The following is a 20,606-nucleotide window of genomic DNA, read 5'->3' as shown; positions in this document are numbered from 1 at the left end:
AACATTCTGGGGTTCTGTAACTTCTTTTAGACTTTCTAAGTCCTTCCTCTGTGAACTGCAAAGAATGCAGTTTTATTTTTTCTTTTCAATCTTTGTAGTTTATTACTATTATTATTTCTTTCCCCATGCCTTGTTTATTGGCTTGGGTGTCCAGTAATATTTTGAATTGAAAAGCTAATAGCAGATATTCTTGACTATTTTTCAATCTCAGAGGAAAATTTGTATCACTTTAACATGAAATATATTAGCTGTGGGATTTTTATAGAAACTATATGTTAGATTAATGCAATGACCTTCTAGTTCTAGGATGCCAAGATTTTTATTTCTATGAATTAAGTTAAACACTATGAAATGCTTTTGCCACATTTATTAAGATGATCATATACTTTTTTTATTTTGTTCTCTACATTAGTAGATTTACATTGATTTTCAAATGCTTAGCCAAGCTCGCGTTCCTGGGATAAACCCTGTTTAGTCATGGTATTATCCTTTTATATATCTGGGATATATACATAGGATGTTGATACTTGTGTTTATGACAGATACTGGTATTTAATTTTGATTTCCAATAATTACCTTGGTAGGCTTTGATATCAAGAATATTCTAACCTTGAAAAAAGGTCCTTTCTATGTTTCTGTTCTATAAAAGTTTCTACAAGATTGGTATTATTTTTTCCTTAACTTCTTGGAAAGACTCATTGTGAAGCCATGTGGTTGTGGCTTGTGGTTTCAAGTATTCTTAAGTAACAGATTCAGTTTGTTTTACTATGTAGAATTTTCACTTTTTCTTCTATTATTCTTAAATGTTTCCAATTAATTTGCCTGTTCTACCCAAATTTCCAAATTTACTCATGTTAACTCTTACTATCTTGGGTTATCTATAAAATTTATGGTAATGGCCCCTTTTTATTTTTAGTGTTAGTACTCGGTAATTTCCCTCCTATTCATTTGTTAATATTGTTGGTAGGAATTATTTTATCCAAAGAATTAGTTATTGTAGCCAAAGAACCTATCTTGGTCTCTATTGACTTTTTCATTACATATTTATTTCCTATTTCATTAATCATTGTACTTACCTTTATTTTTTCTACCATCTTTTTCTTTTGGGTTAAATATGATGTTCTGGCTTCAGAGGCTGAAGGCGTGTATTATATCTTCTTCAGCTCTATGATACAATTCTATGTAGCCATAACTCAGTGTGTGTGTGTGTGTGTGTGTGTGTGTGTGTGTGTGTGTCTGTCTGTCTGTCTGTCTGTCTTTCTGTCTGTCTCTGTAATGCTTTAGTTAAATCCTACAGTTTTTCCTATAATTCTTCATCATTCAATTAAAACATATTCTCATTTCTTGGGTAATTTTTTTCTGCTCTAAATTACTTAGAAGCATAATGCTTAATGTCCACAAAAATTTTTGTTTGGTTTGGTTTTGGTTTTTTTCTACCTTAATTGTTCTAAAGTCAGAGACTATACAACAAATGGTTTCAGGCATTTAGAATTTGCTTTATAGTTTGATAGAGATTCTGTGTGAGGGAAGGGAGTGGCGTGGGAGGCATAAGGAAAGCTCACCAAGTGCTGTGTGCATGTGTGTCTCTAGCACGCTGAACTTTATTATAATGTATGATTACAATGTACCGATAAAATGGCTTTACGGGATTTTATATAGCTAGTTAGAAAAGGAAAAAATACATTCTAGGAAATAAAAACATTGTTTTGCAGCACCCCATGCTGGATTCCTGACATCCCTCTCCCCTTGGGACTACACAATATCATTAGCTTTTCAGGCACAGAATAGCCCAGAAACGTTTGAAAATTATGTGAACTAAATGAGTGAATGAATAAATAAATCCCTCTAGATTTCCCACTATATTATATACTCTTCATTTACTTATGTGTCTAGCATATATTTTGACTTTTCTATCCCCCAAATTATCTTTTCTGCCATCAAAAAATTGTGAAAAACCTAAAGACCAAAAATCTTTTAAATTTATTCATATTTATTGGTACATTTTAATTAAACATAATATAAAATATTTTAAAGAAATAAATGCTTCTAGACATACTTTTTTTAAAAAAAAATTCTATGTCCACTAGAAAAAAGTTAAAATTCCGTCCTCAGATATAATGTTTTATATATGTTAGTTTTATCAAGTTTGTTAATTTTCTCATTTAGATCATCTCTGAGATTTTTCCACTCTCCCAACTCTAGAAAGGGGTTGTTAAGGTTTCCTACTGTAATTATGGGTTTCTCTGTTTCTCCTTTAATTCTATCAGCTTTTGCTTTATGTTGAAGCTACGTTAGTAGGCAGGCACCCATTTAGAATCATTATACTGTCCTAGCAAATGATAGCTTCAGTTCTATTTTTAGCTGCAGGCCTGCTAGTCCTAAATCCTCTGTTTTTGCTGGTCTGAAAATGTAGTTGTTTCATATTCATAATCAAGGGCTATATCTAGGTTTGGCAGGTCACGTAGGACCTCTATCACTTACCCTCTCCCACCTCCACTCCATACACTTCTAAACCACAGTTTGCTGAATTCTCATCTCTACTATTTTCTTTCTTCTACTTTGGATTTATTTACTGTTTTTTTTTAACTTCTCCAGATAGTTGCTTAATTCACTAATTTTTAGCCTTTCTTTATATCACAAGAATGTAAGATTATTAATTTTCCTCTCATTACTGTTTTAGTCACATCGCAGTTTTAAAATGTAGCACTTTGTTGTTATACATTTTTCTAATTTTAATTTTATTTATTCCTTGACCAATTATTTCAAAAGCACGTTTTTGTTTGCAAAGACGTGAAAAATACCTGAAATATGTCTATCTATGTTTTTATTATTGATATCTAGCTTAATTCCATTGTAGCCAGACAATATGATCTGTATGATCTTAAGTTTGTTGAGAATTTCACTTTATGGTCCACAATATGATTGGGTTTTTGTTTTATGTTCCATGTGTGTTTGAAAAGAATGTATACAATTCTATTTTGACTGCATCATTTTACATATGTCCATTTGGCCCCTGAATACATTTTTATTTCTTAAAATATAATTTTAGTGGTGCACTCCAGGAATATACCAACACACAGAGCTCTACATTTTTCAAATCTATATGTTTATCAATTTTTTAACTTATTCTCTCAGTTACTAAGCTAATTTCATTATAATCTGTTATAGCCAGGTGCATGCCTAAAATCCCAGCACTTTGGAGGCTGAGACAGGATACTGACAGATTTGAGGCCGGCAAGACTCTGTTTCAAAATAAAAATAAAGAGGGCCGTAGAAGATAGACTATCCCAGGGTTCAATCCCCAGAACATACACACACAAAAAAACTTGTTATTATTGTGTACTTGTCTATATCTCCTTTTATTTCTATAGATTTTTAAACACGTGTAAATACAATGCTGTATGATCAGGTGCAACAATTTAGCTAACCCCTTACTCATGTACTGAGCTGCTGAACACTATCAAGGGTGGTCCCTTAACACTAGTGATGCTCTTTTACCCTTGAGTTTATGTGATACTGATTCAGCTACGCAGAGTTAAATAGGCTCAGATTTGCCCGATGCAATTTATTACTGTTTTTCCATATTTTACCTGTGTCTCTTGTCAACTGCATAGAATTCATTCATTTTCAAAAATCGATTTGACAGCTTTTGTTTTTTAATACGCAATTACTTTTAGTGGCATTTCTATTTGTCTCTGTCTTATGTAAGTTTATTTTCTCTACTCAAATTCATTTAATTCAATTAATTAATTTTAATCACCTCATTTTTTTTCCTCCATGATATACAACGTTCATATATCTGAGAATATTCAACATGTTGACTCCTTAACGTATGTGCCGACAATACAGAGACCCTAGGCAGCACTTTGTAACTTGATATATAGTCACTGCCATCTACTTTAGTCCTACCCTAGTTCTAATTATTCAACTTTTCTTTCAGTGCTAGGGATGCAACCCAGCGCCTTTACTAGGCAAGTGTCCTACCGCTGATCTACACCCTGGGCCCTAATTTATTTTTGCTTTATTTTACTTCTGTGCTTCAATCTCATTGAACACAGCCAGTGTTTGCTTAAATTTATCATTTCTTTTCTCTTCTGTCAGACCTTCCTTCTGTTTGGAGTCCAGCCTTCAGAATTTCCTTGGAAGTCTGCTTTCACTCTCTCCATTTTTATTAGTCTTAAAATATCCTTGTTGCACCCTCATTTTTTTAATGAAGAAGTAAAATATTCTCTTTGCTTCCTGTTTCCCTGTAAAGCTGTTGCTTTGCTATGTAAAAATAGCACCAACAAATGCAGTATATTATAAAACCAAGACGGCGTTTCATCTTACACGGTACAACCAGCAAACACGTCCCTCTACTCCCAGTTATGTCTAAGGGGAAGATCATTAAGAATTTTTGCCCAAACCCAGGGATGGTTGTAATCAAATTAAAATATTATATATGGCTGATGATAACAACGTTATCCTTGAATTACATAAGTTTTAAACTGGCTTTTTACCATAGATAACTTCTCAAGTTCTGAATAGCAGAGCCTAGGGCCTACTCTAAAAATATTAAGGTAGTGTTTAAAAAGAAAAAAGTGACAAGATACATATTTTGTTTACCTACAGTGTTTAGGAAGTTAAAGGGTATTTTCTTCCAGAGCAGTGTTGAGAGCAGGTCTGTCTCCTCCTCTGGGATTGCTAACCGTCGTTCCTTTCGGTCTTCTATCCACCTCTCAGTTAAGTCCGCTTTGCTGGACTAAGTCATTTCACACTAATTTATTAAGGGGTTCCACTTTCACTCTATAGTAGATTTTTGCGAGATGACATTTGGGGTTAAATACAGTGGCATTCTACCTCTGAGCTATATTTCCAGCCCTTTTTTTTTTAAACAGGATCTTACTAAGTTACTGAGAGTCTCAGTGTATTTCTGAGACTGTCCACGAACCTGCCTTCTTGCTGTCTCTGCCTCCCAAGACTGGTATTGCAGGCACTTGGCGCCCCACCTGGCTTCCTCGATAGATATTTTGGACTTCTCACGTGCTCTTCACCTACCAGGTCCCCTAGCTCTGAAGCGTCGCTCAGTGTCAGCTGTATCAGCCTCCTGTCTGCTCACAAGCCTGGGATTCCTGCCAGTGCTTCATAACCTCAGCCACTTCTCCTGACAGAGGAGAGCGCATCCACTGGCTGTCTTCGCACCTTGCAGGGCACCAACTCAGCTCACTGTTTCACTTTCACCCCAAATTCGGGCAGGCTGCAGGCGGCATCTTCTCCCAAAGCTTCCTGCGAGACACTGCAGATCCCCATCACTCACTCTGGTACCATTTGCTGTGGCTAGCCCCGTGTTTCTCTGTGAATTTGCCACCCTGGGATCACAATGGTCACGTGCACAGCCGCTCAGCCTCCGGATGTCTCCTGCCCTCAGCAGCCAGGGCCACAGCCCCACGCTCGGGCCGCTCCCAGCACCACAGGGGCACAGAGGGTCTCCACACTGCTCCTCGGCCACTTTGCCCTCGTTTCTGGTTTTTGTGTGCCTTTGTTGGTGTGTTGTAACTATTCATCACGGCGAAGTTCAAAGTGACACAGACATAAGCACACGCACTTGTGTTTCCTTCCTCATCCCCCTCACCCCACACGCTCCGTCTCCTGTTCCTGTTAGTGCAATTGGCAGAGATGCCTCCTGTATGGACAGCATTATCTAATGGTCCCTACCTCAAGCTTCCTTTTTCTCCTCCCCAACCCCCTCCCCAGTCCCCTTCATACTGGTTCTCTCCTTGTTTATATGAAGTCCTTTTTGTTTCCTGTCTTCTCTCTAGGTGTCACAAAAGAGAGAAAATATACAGCCTTTGGCTTTATGAGTCCCTTTGATCCCACTTAGCAAAAGATTCTCTAGTTCCATCTATTTTTCTGCAAATTACATAAATTTGTTCCTATTTTGGCTGAGAAAAACTCCATTGCGTGTATAAACCACGTTTTCTCTATCCATTCACCTGTTGATGGACACCAAGGTTGGTTCCATAATTTGCCTCTTGTGAACTGTGCTGCTGTAAACATGGGTATGCATGTACCGCTGTGGTATTCTGGCTCTAATTCTCTTAGATAGATATCAAGAAGTGGAATACCTGACCTAACAAATATAGGAAAACATGTTAAGCATCTTAGCAGCAAGGGAAATGATAATCAAAACTACACTGAGATTCCACTTAACTCCAGTTACAATGGCAATTATCAAGAATGCAAACTATAATAAATGCTAGTGAGGATGTGGGAAAATAGGAATTCTAGTACACTGTTGGTGGGCATGTAAATCAATGCAATCACTGTGGAGTTCAGTATGGAAGTACCTTAAGGAACTGGTAATGAAACCACCATATCACCCTGGTGTCTGAAGAGCCCTTTTGCTGAGTATGGTATACCAGGCTGCTCGTTACTTTCATTCAGCACCATGAAGACGTTTGTCTTTTGGTTTCTGTGGGACACAGTGAGCCCTAACAATACCTCTACAGCCAGGTCTCCGCATATATTCTTAACATGACTGTTTTTCCCTCAGACTTACTCAATCTTCTTTAAAAACTCTTTCTCTGAATAGGACAACTCAAATTATGTTGGCAAAAGATATGCTACACCATATTTAGATGCCTACTCCATTCGGGAGTGTAATTTTTTGAGTTTCTGGGACCTCTCAACAGTGCTCCACAAGCTATCTATACTGAAGGTCCTTTTCTTATCCAAAATTTCCAGGCGGTGGTCAACCTATCCTTTAATAAATTCAACAAAACACACCGCAGCAAGGCTCATCACTGTACGGCTCCGGGACTCCCTGCCACTTTCCGTCCCTGCCTCACTGTGCAGGAGCAGACCTCCCTTTGAGCGACATCAGGTGCGCAGGGCCCTGAAGAAAGCTTCTTGTGAGTCTGTCTTCCAAGAGCAGTTGTGCTACCCTGAGGAGCACCTTGGATGGGAGGATGCTTTTCAGCCAGAAGTTTTATTTCACTCATTACTCCTCGGCATATTTATAACTCCTTTATTCAACCAAAGACTTGGGGCTTTTAACAAAAAACACATCCTTTGTGACAATGCTTTTCAAATATCAAATAAAATAATGTTCATGAGAACTCTTTTTATTTATTTATTATTATTTTTTGGTGGTACTGGGGTTCCTGGAAGCCCTTCTGCCTCCGGGCTACACTCCCAGACCTATTTTTACATTTTTATTTGGAAACAGGGTCTCGTAAGCCAGCGCGCGTGGCTGGCTTCGAACCTGTGCGATCCTCCTGTCTCTGCCTCCCAAGCGCGGGGATTACAAGCGTGCGCCACCATGCCCGGCCGTGAAAACTCTTTTTAGATCAGTACTGTTATTCTCAGCTTTCAGAAATGAGGACTGAAACATGAAGGGGTTAAATAACGTGGGTAAAGTCACTGTTAAGTGGTAGGACAGAGACTGGAACCTGGGAAGTCTAGCTCCTGGATCCCCTGTGCCTAAACGCTTTGCTGGCCGTGGCAGAATTAGTTATTGGAGACACTCTGTTTCCAGGTTCTGTAAGGGTAGGTTTTCCAAAGCCCACTTGATGGGTGAATAATTCATTCAGTCCTCATTGTCAGCTTGAGACAACTGGCCATTACTGCATTGAGCTCTGAGTTGAGAAGGGTAATCACTTCTTCTACCTCCTTTGTGGAAAGAGTGGTGATTGATTAGCATGTCTGCCAGGGAAAGCACAGTGATTTATTAATGCTGTCTGCCATGAGTGTGAGGAGTAGATATGGGACACTTGGGAGAAATCATCTGAAAGCTTCAGGGCTCTGTGCCTCTCAAGAATTTGAACGTTATAACCACTAAGTAAAAATTACAACTTAATCTATAGAAAAGCAAAAAAAAATTCAGCAAAACTAGTAAATGTACTCATTAGATTCCCCAAAGAGTATTTAACTGAATTCAGGGATGTTTTTAAACTTAATCAAGACAAATGAGATAATTTACATGGAAATTGTCTCTGGCACCGGGATAGAATCGTCTCCATTCTCTGAAACTGTGGCACAAACCCATGTGGTAATCTTTGTTTTGTGATTAAAGATTAGTACCTACATGTCTTTCACTGAGAATCACCACTTCTCAAAATTTTGTCAGACTTGTATCTTTTTATATGCATGAAGACAAATACACAGATATATAGATATTTATAGCCATGTGTATCTGTTAAGCTGTACACATACAATTTTTCTAAAACACTTGGATGCATAATGCAAACACTTTGCCCTTGAAGCATGTATCTTCTAAAAATGACATTCTCTATATAACTAGAAGAACATTTTCACTCTTAGGAAAATTAGAACTAACTCGGTATTGCTAACTGACATACAGTCTGTATTCAATTGACCTCATAATCTCCTTTACAGCTTTTGTTTCATTTCAAAACCCAGTCAAGATCATGCGTTGCATTTGGTATTATGTCTCTTCGGTGTCCTTTATGGTGTATCCCCTACCTTTCATTTGTTTGGATTTTATGAAAATTACTTTTTGAACAGCCATGATACGTTCTCTTGTACAGTACAGTAGAACCCTTGGCCTTGCACAGGCTGTCAAGCCCCACCCTCATATTCCATTCTTGAATCCCCCAGTGGAGCTAATTCCCACTTCTCCCAAATGTAGATCCAGGAGCCCCAGGGACCTGGCTCATCCTGCCAGTGCTGGGAAGAGAGGCTGGAGTAAGGAGAAGCCACAGTGGTGGGCCTTGCTGACCCATCTGCATGCTCTGCAGGGGTGAGAGGGGTAAGGGTCTGCCCCTGCTACCCACGGACACTGGAAATCCCAAAATGTGAGGCGGGGCAGAGAGACTAAGCCTGAGAGGGAAAGGGGAGAACATGGAGGGAAGGAAATTACACACAGACCCATAGGACAGTGACTCTACAGGAGAGGAGCAGTTCCCAAGACTTGGAGAAGAATCCTCACCCTTCCTACATGAGGAGAGGCCAAGGCTGGGAACCAGAGGCAGAGCAATAAACACTGTGCACAACACATATATACCAACATCTAATAATATTGTTTATCTCGAGATTTGAAGGTATAATGTGTTTTCAAAACTGCCTTCATGCAATATGATAAAAAAAACTCACCAAATTCACTTGGTGGTACCTCTGGGGAGGAAGGAGCGAGGGTGAAGTGGAGGAGGCTCATAAAGGAAACGTCAGCTCTGTCTTTACTGTTGTTTTTCAAGAGAAGAACGAGGGAATGAGACATGATGAAGGCCACAGTTCAAATAATGCTCTGCACAGACACAGAACTGTCAATACCAACCTCAGTGACATGTCCAGGGAAAGAGGGCCGTGGGGTGGAATCCAGAGGGTTCCAGGATGGACTCTGGTGGAGTCCAGAATTCACACAGCCTCGTGTTGTATGAACTATGTTCCTATCACTCTACACCACCTTATGACGTATAATTACAATGCACCAGTAACATTATGCTAAATAATTTTAATAAATTTAATGTTTTAATTTTATTAAGTTTAAGGGAATGAGCAGGAACAAAGAAGCCTGAGGACTGGCACTCATTACTGGGTGATGGGTGTTTGATCTTAGTGCTTCATGACATTTTTGTAGGAAAAATAGAATAACAGGAACAAGGGAAAGAGAGTGAGAGTCAAGAAGGGCAGTGAGTGACCCCCGGTGCTACAGAACTTTGTTAGGAAGGTGGGCGTCTGATTTCAGATATTCTTAGATTCGAGCTCCCACTCTGTGCCTTCTTAAAGAATATGTTTATTCCATTCTCAAAGAATAAATCATCTAGGCTCAAAGAAGTTCAAATCTGCTGGCCAGGAGCCGGGCATGGTGGTGCACACTTATAATCCCAGTACTTGGGAGGCGGAGACAGGAGGATCCGGGTTTGTGGCCAGCCTCAGCTACTTAGTGCGACCTCCGCAACTTAGTGAGATCTTGTTTAAAAATAAAGAATTATTTATTCTGTGGGTTTAGCTCAGGGGTAGAATCCTCCTGGGTTCAATCCCCAGTACTGCCCAAACTAAAATTAGCTGGCCACAAACTTAATGTTATCTAAGTTAGACCAGCCTTGCTCATGACCTGATTTGGCCCTGGATGAATAATGGCTCCTGTTAGGATGCGGTCAACCCTGGGCAAGTTTACTTGCTCTCTCTCAGCCTCAGTTTCCATTTCTGTAAATCAGGAGTACACCCCACGTGCACACACGCACACACACACACACACACACACACACACACATACACGGAGGTGGCTGACTCATCGTGAGTCCTGCCGTGGCACACTGCCCCAGCCAGCAGGAGCTTAGCCCATGAATTCATCATCTCGAGAGCACACTGCATGTGACAACAGGGAGCCAGGCAGGGCTCAAGCACGTGCACCAGCCCCCTGATCCCTCCTCAGCAGGTCAGCGCGGCTCCACTGCGGAGGGCAGTGTGGCTGTCACTGCTGCAGATAACACATCTGCACCCCGACAAGGCCCTCTTGAAGGATGAACACTCTCCTGGTAGCTGCCCCCACGGGGTCCCTCTTTCTCCCAAGGGGCCAGTGACAGCATGTGGCCATGCCGGCAGCATCCGGGGCAAGGAAAATGGCCTTGCATGGATGCTCTCAGACACTGTCAATGCTCGCTCCAGGAGCCAGGGAAAAGACCTGGGCTCCATCAGTAAGGAAGGGACGTGTTTAACAGCTTTCCCGATGCTGTTACCAAAACACCAGACAAGATCAATGGAGAGGAGGAAAGGTTTCTGGGGTTCAGGAATTTCGGGCCAGGAGGCTGGCTCCAAAGCATACTCAGTGGCCGTGTGTGGGAGGATCGCTGCTCTCACATCAGGCGGGAAGCAGAGAGTGCAAGGGGAGAGGGTAAGGGACTTGTGTAGCTCCCAGGCCACACCCCCAGTGGCCGACCGCCTCCAGTGACACCCTCACTGCCTGCAGATCCACTGACCCACCAAGAGATCCATTACCCCATCGGTGGGCTCGGCCGAGGGTGAGATGAGAGCCCTCGTCATTCAGTTACTCCACCTCTGGACAGGCTTCATTGCCAACCCATGAGCTATTTCAGGGGAGGGGAAGGCTGTGGCGCCGGACAGCTTATGAGGACGGCCACGCTCCTGGGACCACCTGCCTGGTTAGCTTATTCCTTACCCTCACCCCTGCCCTGACCCCACCCCTGCACCCACTGACTGCTGCCAGTGGCAGCTCAGATCCCATTCAAAGGATGCGTGAGGCCCGTCTGCTTGAATATTAGATGTGTCAGGATTGTGGGTACTGCAGACGCTCGGCTGAGTGTTGTGCCTCTGTAAGCCAGAATCTAGTCATTTTGTTCCACTTTATGGTGATACAGTTTTAATACCTCCCAGCCTGTATGTTTATAAAAAGACTTCTTAAAAGTCAGGTGAGACAGCTTGTATTTCACAGCCTAGAGGAAAAGAAGTTACTGAGAAGCTGCATGTCGTTTCCAATTACATCTCCAACAGGCCATGCGGCAGTGGCGTTAATTAAAGGTCTTAATTGCATTTCTCATCTAGCTTTAATAAGATGATGTGCAGGTGGTAGGAATAGGCCAATTGTTAACATAAGCATTAGCGTCTTTCTATTATAGATGCTTATCTATTTAATTTTCTAGTGTTAGTTTTAATGCATGTTTTCATTTAGAATTAAGGGCATAGTTATTTATGTGAATAAAACCACTTATCATTAAAATGAAACTGCTGCATCTTATCCACAAAGCACTAAAGAACAGACAGGGACCCAGTTTATGCAAGTACTGATGATGTTTATTAAACTTTTTAATGTGATATTTAGGCAATAACTTGCCAGCTTTAAGCTAAATATACTTTTGAGAGTCTTCATTTTCAAGTGCTACTTGCAGCCTTTAGCCTTTATGTTTCATTATTTCTATTTTGAAAGCAATAAAATCTTTTACTTAGAATGAACTCTTGGACTGTGACTGTAACTTAGGTGAGCACTTGTCTTATGTGCACGATGCCCTGCATTAACCCCCTGCACTGCAAACAAACAAAAATTCTTAATAATGACAAAAGAAATAAAGAAATGTAAATAAAACATCCTTCCAATTGTTCAAATCCTAAGAGCATTATTTTTTTTTAAAAAAAAAGGTATTTTTAACTGAAATATATTTCCACACCTCCTTGGAAATATCTGCAATCTATGATAAACATTCTCATTTGATTGAAATTCACAGAGTTGGGGGTCTTGAAAATAAATTGCTGTTTTTCTTCCCTTATGTAAAAAAAATCATATCACTAATCACATATAATACTAGAAACAATGCAGAAACTTGATTCATAAATTTATTCATACCTAAGTACATAAACATATATATCTATATACAATATCAAACCTTGGTTCATGAACTTGAATGATCTTAATATTACCCAGAAACAACATGTGAATGAAGTTTGGATCTGTTAGATAGCACGTAAGACACCATCGTCAGAGAAACCAGACATCTGCTCTTTTGAAAAGCGGTTGTGAAAGCCAGCGCTCCTGCCGCACAGGTAGAAAGGAGTCTCATGGCTTCCTCCCGAGGTTCTCTGGCCTCACTCCCAGCCCCCCCTTGGTCCCTGAGTGCCCTGCTCTGGGTTTTTGTCCTCATTTGAGTGGAGCACCTTCTTCAGGAGCATCCTAAAAAAGGGGCGTATGAGGATGTCTTGGCCCAGATTCTCAAGAAAATTGAGCCTGAGGTCACTAGGCTGGTTATTTCCAATAAGCAATCCCAGATTTCTTAGTGAACAAAATCTGTTGTCATTTCTCTTGAGTAAATACCCAAACGTGGAATCGGGGAGTCATATGGTGCTGTGGTTGGATATGGCTTGAATTCGTCCCTTCAGGAGTTCGTGTGTTAAAAGCTTGGTCCCCAGTGTGGTGATATGTGAGGTAGTGGTCCTGGTGGGAGGTCGTCAGGTCACGGGGCTGCTGCCCTTGGAAGGTCTGATGTACTTACGGGATCCTAGTTCATTCCCATAAGAGCAAGTTGTTACAAACAAGCCAGCCTGACCCCGGAGTCTCTCTGATGTCCTGTTGGTCATGTGACAACTCTCTCCCTCTCACACATGCGTCCACCATGATGCCATCCAACCTTGAGTCCCTCGCCAGAGGCCAAAGAGATGTGGCTGCCTGATCTTGAGATCAAAACTTGAGAGCCAAATAACCTGTTTTGCTTATAAGGCTCCCAGCCTCTAGTAATTTGTTGCAGCAACAGAAAACAGAATAATACAGATTCGGTGGAAAACAGAGCCCAAAAACTCTACTAAGTGATTCTTATTTTAGAGATACAATCCCAGATTAGCAAACTGACTTTTTTGAGAAATTAGGTTGCTATGAATGTTCTTGTACATGTCTTCTTCTATTTCATTTCTCTTGGGTAAATGCCCAGGAATGGAATTTCTGGGTTATAGGATATGTATTCGTTTAACTTTGTCAGAAATTGGCAAAAGGTTTCCCAAAATCTTCGTGCCATTTTCCATTCCCGGTAGCAAAGTATGAAAGTTCTCCAACATTTGTTGTCAATCTTATTAATTTCCCTGCGCTAGTAAGGCATGAAGTGATGACTGATTGTGGTTTTGTGTTGCCTTGATGACTAATAATACTGGGCATCTTTTTCATATCTTTTTTGACTATTCATTTCATTATTCCTGTATAGTGATAGATCTTTTTAAAGTCCTCTGCCTGTTTTTATTAGGTTGGTGTTCTGGTTCTTATTGGTTGGTGGGAGTTTTTAATATACTCAGTTATAAGTTCTTTCTCAGATATATATCTAGTGAACATTTTCTCCCAATCTGAGGCTTTCCTTTTCATTTAATAATAATTTTTAAGGGATGAAAACTTTTTACTTTCTTTTGCAGTACTGGGGATTGAACCCGGGGCATTCTACCTCCAAGCTTCATCCCCAGCCGCGCTATTTTTTTATTCTTTAGTTTGAAACAGGGTCTCACTAAGTTATGAAGGGCCTCGCTAAGTAGCTAAGGCTGGCCGCAAACCTGTGATCCTCCTGTCTCAGCCTTCCAGATACAAAATTTTCTACTTTGATGAAATCAAATGTAGTATTTTTTCTTTGTGTATCCCAAGAGCATTCTGTTCTTTTCTCTCTGAGATACTTTAAAAATGTAACTTTGACATTTAGATCTATGAATCTGTGTAAGCTTAGCTTTTACTTCTATGTCTGTGATCCAGCTGGAATTAATTTGTATATGTAGTGTAGAATAGATATCAAAAGTTTTTTTCATGTATCCACTAATTCTAGCACCATTTGTTGAAAAATAGTTTCATTTCCCCCATTGGGGCCTTCATAGAAAATTGCTTGACCATAATTGTATGGGCCTATTCTAGTCTCTATGTTTTATTCCATTAGATCTAGCTGTATTTTTATACCAACACTACAATATCTTGATTATCATAACATTATGTTATGAACACCGGGTGTGGTGGCGCATGCTTGCAATCTCAGCATTCGGGAGGCTGAGACTGGAGGATCGCAATTTGCAGACAAACTCAGCTACTTAGTGAGGCTCTCTGCAACTTAATGAGACCCTGTTTCAAAAGAAAAAAGAAAAAATAGGGCAGGGGATGTAGCTCGGAGGTCAGATGCCTCTGAGTTCCATCCTCAGACCCCCACCAAAAAAAAAAAAACACAAAAAAGTTATGAAATCTGGAACTATAAGGGTTTCAGTTCTGTTTTTCTTCAGAATTATATTAGCCAATCACTTTTGGGGGGCTGGGGGTTGTTTATTTTATTGGCATAACCATGTACATTCAGAGTCAACTTGTCACTTTCTAAAAATGTGTCTCTGAGATTTTTTACTAAGGTTACATTAAGGCTATAAATCAATTCAGGAAGAATTTGGTATCTTATCAGCAAGGAGTTCATCTATGTAAATAGTAAATCTCTTCACATTTAAGTCTTCACATTTTTTCAAAAGTGCTTTTGGGTTTTCAATCTGGATATCACATATCTTTCAACAAATTTACGCCTAAGTATTTGTATGTTGACCTTGTGGCCTCAGAGCTTGATAAACTTGAATGCATTTATTAGCTCAAGGAGGTTTTTTTTAGCTTGCTAAGTGTTTTCTACATAAAATTATTCCCTCTAATAAAAATACAGTTTCACTCATTCCTCCCCCGTATTTCTGCCTTCAGTTTCTTCTTTTATATTTGCACTGACTCCGACCTTCATCAGTACTGCATACTATTTCCTGACTTAGATTAGAATCATTCAGTATCACCCCGTTGAGTATCATGATAGCAACAGGTTTTGCGTAGATGACCTTTATCGACTTGAGAAGTTACTTTATTTTCCTCATTTTGAAGGTTAATTTTGCTGAGAACAGACTCAAGAGAAGGTTGTATGTATCCAACACTTCATGTCCCCTTTCACTGCATGTAGGCCTCTATTATATTGTTCCTCCAGCAATATTTTTTCTCTACTTTTAAGAGTTCATCTTTGGTTTTTTAATCATTTTCCTATTGCCTTGTCATGGTAGAATTTGCATTTAATCTCCTCACAATAGTGGGACAAGTTGAATATTCATAGGGACCCCGCTACATTTACTCATTCCATTTCTTGCACACTGGATGTGTTTAATGGATGTAAAATAAGAGACAGATTGAGCTAAGGGGGTTTACAGCCCTTCCAAAATCTGTCTTTCAGCAAATTTGGAAAATTCTTAAACACTATTTGTTCAAATACAGCTTCAGACCCTTTTTCCCTATTTCCTTGAGCATGTTGATCCAAGTTCCTTCAAAGTTCCTGTCAAGATAATCTCAGAATCTGGTGCCCCTACGTGCTTTCTTTGTTGAGACCTCGTTTTTTTCACCCATATAATCCTGAGGGTACTTTGTCGTTTATAAGTGCAGGAATTTTTGATCGGCTTCCTGACACCCTGTGTATAAAACTGTAGACTGTATATGCTGTTACGCTTCTCCAGAGAGGCGCTCTCCTGTGGTGGCTGGTCACTGTACTCTATTCGGGAACTGCTGGACTGGGGTTGATTTCCCATCCCAGTAAGGCTTCATCTACTTCATGAGCATACCTGGCCTTTCAAGATATTCCCCTGGCCCTGTTTCATTGCGTGAGACCTCCCTGTCCTGGCGGGATAGTGAACTCTGTACCTCATGAGCTAGTGAAAAAGTCTGCTTTGTGTGAAACACTGTGAAATACCTGATGGCAATTTTTGCTTTGATTACAAACTGATAAACTAACCTGCCATGGTTTTTAAGGATGCTAACATGGCCTGGGACTCCTGGATGAGGGGAGCAGGACCCTGTTATATATAAGGTATTTGCAAACATTTGGGAGATCTACATACCAGACATGTTCCTTTATGCAGAAATCTCCAGGGTTAGTTCTAAAAAAATAAAACATTATTACTCTACCCTCTCTGCCCATACTTTCTGGGGTCCAAGGCTGTCCTCCTTAATTTTCTGGAGTTGTTTCTCTCCCATTTCTCAAAAATTGATGTTCACAGTCATGTGACATATAACTCACCATTTTCTTAAGAAAAAGCCCATGATTATGACCCTGTCTCTCACCCATGAGGATCAACAAGAAAGACAAAAGCATTTTCTATAAAACTGAACCACAACGAAGCCTGATTCTTGTAGGTCTGAACTGACTCTCGAAAGGTGTCCAAAGCAGACCAGCCTGGGGGTTGCCAGAAGGGAAATGAAACAGGGGACATGACCAGAAATGCTCAGCATGGAATCCAGATCTTCAGAGCAGGTCTCCATAACCCCGCCCTGTGCATCCTGTGCTCTGCCTGAGGCACAGCTGGAGGGGATTAGTGGAAGAGCCACGTGTCACGGGGAAGGAGCTGCCTTCCTAAGGCACTAGGATGAACTAAACTGTATTCCCCAAAACTTCACGGGTGAAAGCCTGAAACTCTGCTATGATTGTATTAGGGATAGAACTTTGAGGAGAAAATGAAGTTGTGATGAGGTCATGAGGGTGGGGCCCCATGACAAGATTAGTGTTCTTATATGAATAAGAGACACCAACGCTGACACTCTCCCATGGGAGGGCTTGGTGAGAAGGTAGTCATCTGCAAGGCAGGAGGAGAGCCCCTTCCAGGAGCCGAATCCGCCAACGCCTCCATCTGGGACACCCAGCTTCCAGAACTGAGAGGAATCAGTGTCTCTGTTTAAGTCACTCAGTCTATGGCCTCTATAGCTGTAGAGCCAAGCTGACTAGGACAGGCGCACATCGGGAGGGGGGGGGGGCCGGCATCCCAGTCCTCTCAGGCTGCTATAACCCGATGCCTTAGACTGGGTAAGTTGTAAACAACAGAATGTATTGCTTACTGTTCAAGAGGCTAGGAAGTCCAAGGTTAAGGTACCAGTAGATTTGGTGTCTGACGAGGGCTCAGTCCTCACAGAGGGTTCCTGCTGTGTCCTCACACAGTGAAAGGGGCGGGCAGGCTTCCTCACACCTCTTTTAGAGGATTCTCATCTTATTTACAAGGGCAGGGGCCTCATGACCTGATCACCTCCAGATGCCCCATGCCCACCACCGCATGCTAGAGATTAAGCTTCAACATATGAATTTTAGGAGGGGTAAACATCCAGACCACAGCAGTCAGTGTTTTTTATTCTTTGTGTACTGGAGATTGAATTTAGAGGCATTCTACCTCTGAGCTACACCCCCAATCTTAGTTTATCTTTTATTTTGAAAAGAAATCTCACTAAATTGCTGAGACTAACCTTGAGCCTGTGATCCTCCTGGTTTAGCCTCCCAAGCCTAGGATTACAAGTGTATGTCCCCGTGCCCAACTAATCCATGATCTTTTTTGAGGCTATTTTTAGAAGGTCACCTCAATCCCCAATCCTATTAGGTACCTGTGAGTTGTTAGGGATGTAGAAACCCCACTGAAGATCTCTGCCATCAACCCACTGTTAGGTGGCTTTTTGACAGAAGGCACGCCGTCATCAGGCTAAAGGCAGTCTGGAAAGCCTCAGGCATCACCCGAGTTCGTTTTACGGGCCGTAATAGTGTGCTCAGAGTTGACCAGTCATACCAGAACTGCAGCTCTGTGTCCTGAAAGCCTGTGAGCAGCAGTGAAACCATGCCAATGGCGCTGAGAGTCAGTCCTGAAAGCCTGTGAGCAGCAGTGAGACTATGCCAATGGCGCTGAGAGTCAGTCCTGAAAGCCTGTGAGCAGCAGTGAGACTATGCCAATGGCGCTGAGAATCAGTCCCCCAGGAACGGGCGGGAGCAGCCTCCCGAGCATCCCATCCTCCTCCACCATGAGACAAGGAGCACCTGTATGGCAGGCAGTAGCAAGCACCACATCAGAACAGGGAGCCTTCGCTCTCCTCCCCTCTGACAATGAGAGTGCTGCTGTGTGCCACTGCAGAGCCCAGGCAGCCACAGTGGCAGTCCAGAAGATGCTCCCCAAGCCAACTCATCAGAGGACGGAGGCTCACCACGTAATCGACCTGAGTGACCCAGACATTTGGACCAGTAGCCACAATTTTCTCTCTCATCTGTGGCACCCAAAAGGCATCTCTTTAATCTCCTGGTCTGTCGTTTTCCACATAACAGACCAAGCTGCCAGGTCATGACAAATAGCCCAAGGGTCAGTAAAAATATAGCAAGCTCCATCAAAGCAGCACTGGCCAGAGCTGGGAGAAGAGCCTCAATTCCCACCCCGTGAACAGACAACAGCTCTGCTTCCAGTTCTGCTGCTGCTGGAGCTGAACACCCCCGGATCTCAGCTCAGAGGAGGCTTCAGGAAACCCGCAACACATCGAGGGGACTCTGTGTATCAAGAGTCCCAAAGAGCCAGCAGTTTTACTTTGGGCAGCAGTGTGAAAGATAAACTTTTCCCCAGAGGGGTTAGTAGCCACTTTTTCCTGAAATCCCAAGATGCCCTGGCACCCAGCCACCTGTATTCTCGGCTATTCCAATTCCATTTGACAAGTGATAGGCCCGTGAGTCTCTTTCACGAATTATCGTGACAACAATCATAAACAAAATATTTAGCAGATTGAACGCATCAATCAGTACATTGCAACCAAGCTGGATTTATTCCAGGGAAGCAAATTGGGTTACTGTCCAAAAAATAATCCACTGGCAGCCTCCTGCACAGAGTAGCTAATAGCAAGGCTGGCTCTCTGCCTTCCCCAATGAGACACAAATCTCTGCTCACCTGCCCCCAAGACATCTCCTTTAGACGAGCAACTGAAAGATGCTGAGAAAGCAAGGCATGGTGGTACTTAGGCTGAGACATGAAGATTGCAGTCTCAAGCCCAGCCCATCAGGTCAGCAAGACCCTTAGCAGCTTAGCAAGACCCAGTTTCCAATATAAAGTAGAAAAATGCTGAGGTAGCCAGACATAGTGGAACACACTTGTAATCCCAGTACTTGGGAAGCTGAGACAGGAGGATCACAGGTTTGTGGCCAGCCTGAACTTAGCAAAGCCCTCTGAAACTCAGTGAGACCCACTTTCAAAATAAAAACTAAGCCAGGCATGTTGGCGCACGCTTGTAATCTCCGCACTTGGGAGGCTGAGACAGGAGGATCATGAAGGTTCGAAGCCGCCTCAGCCGGCTTAAGAGACCCTGTTTCCAAATAAAAAATATAAAACCGGTCTGGGAGTGTAGCCAGAGGTAGAAGGCCCCTGAATTCTATAATCATCTCCTATCCTGTGACCTTGACAAAATAATTAGTGATAGGTTTTGAGTTTTTGTTTGGCTCGGTTGGATTTGGTTTGGTTTTGGTACTGGGGGGTTGAACCCAGAGCATTCTACCTTTGAGCCACACCCCCAGCAGTGTTTGTTTGTTTGTTTGTTTGTTTGTTTGTTGCATTCTACCTCCAGGCTATACCCCCAGCCCTATAATTTATATTTTTTTATAATTTATTTGGAAACAGGGTCTCACTAAGTTGCTGAGAGCCTCACTAAGTAGCTGAGGCTGGCTTCGAACCTGTGTGATCCTCCTGTCTCAGCTTCCCAAACACAGGAATTACAAGCGTGCGCCACCACACCGGGTTGTTTATTTTTGAAACAGAGTCTTGCTAAGATGTCAAAAGTCTAAGTTGCTGAAGTTAGCATCAAACCTGTGATCCTCATGTCTCAGCCTCCCACGTACTGGGATGACAGGTATGCGCAACCACTCCTGGCCCCTTATAGAGTTGTTTATAGTTTCCTATTAATTTTCTACATAAACTATTAAGTCATCTGAAAATACGGTCATTGTTATTTCTTCCTTTCTAATCTATACCTGTGAACTCTATCTTTTGTTTTTATTTTGACTTATTTCACTGACTAGGACTTTTAGCACTCTATTGAAGAGCAGTGGTGAGAGTGGGCAGCCTGGCCTTTTCCCCGCACGTGGAAGCAAAGCGTTGAGTCTTTCTCCGTTAAGTATTATGTTAGCTGTGTGGTGGTAAAGGTTCTTTATCAAGTTAAGGCAGTTCCCTTCTCTTTTTTTTTGTTTGTTTGTTTTTTGGTGGTACTGGGGTTCCTGGAAGCCCTTCTACCTCCGGGCCACACTCCCAGACCAATTTTTTTATTTGGAAACAGGGTCTCTTAAGCCAGCGCGGCTGGCTCTGAACCAACGTGCTCCTCCTGTCTCCGCCTCCCCAGCGCGGGGATGACAAGCGTGCCACCATGC

The 20,606-nt window shown here is 41.8% G+C and overlaps 1 protein-coding gene across 2 annotated transcripts in view; it reads left to right on the top strand.

Moving 5' to 3' along the window:
* The window catches only part of OTUD7A (OTU deubiquitinase 7A), a gene marked incomplete at both ends in the record, with an annotated part of 114,030 nt that overhangs the window by 64,295 nt on the left and 29,129 nt on the right, over positions 1–20,606 (top strand). The window lies entirely within an intron of this gene.

Source organism: Muscardinus avellanarius (assembly GCF_963383645.1).
Source record: "Muscardinus avellanarius genome assembly, chromosome: 3".
Lineage (NCBI taxonomy): Eukaryota > Metazoa > Chordata > Mammalia > Rodentia > Gliridae > Muscardinus > Muscardinus avellanarius.
Note: the sequence above shows the minus strand (reverse complement) of the source record. Positions and strands in the feature narration are given on the sequence as shown.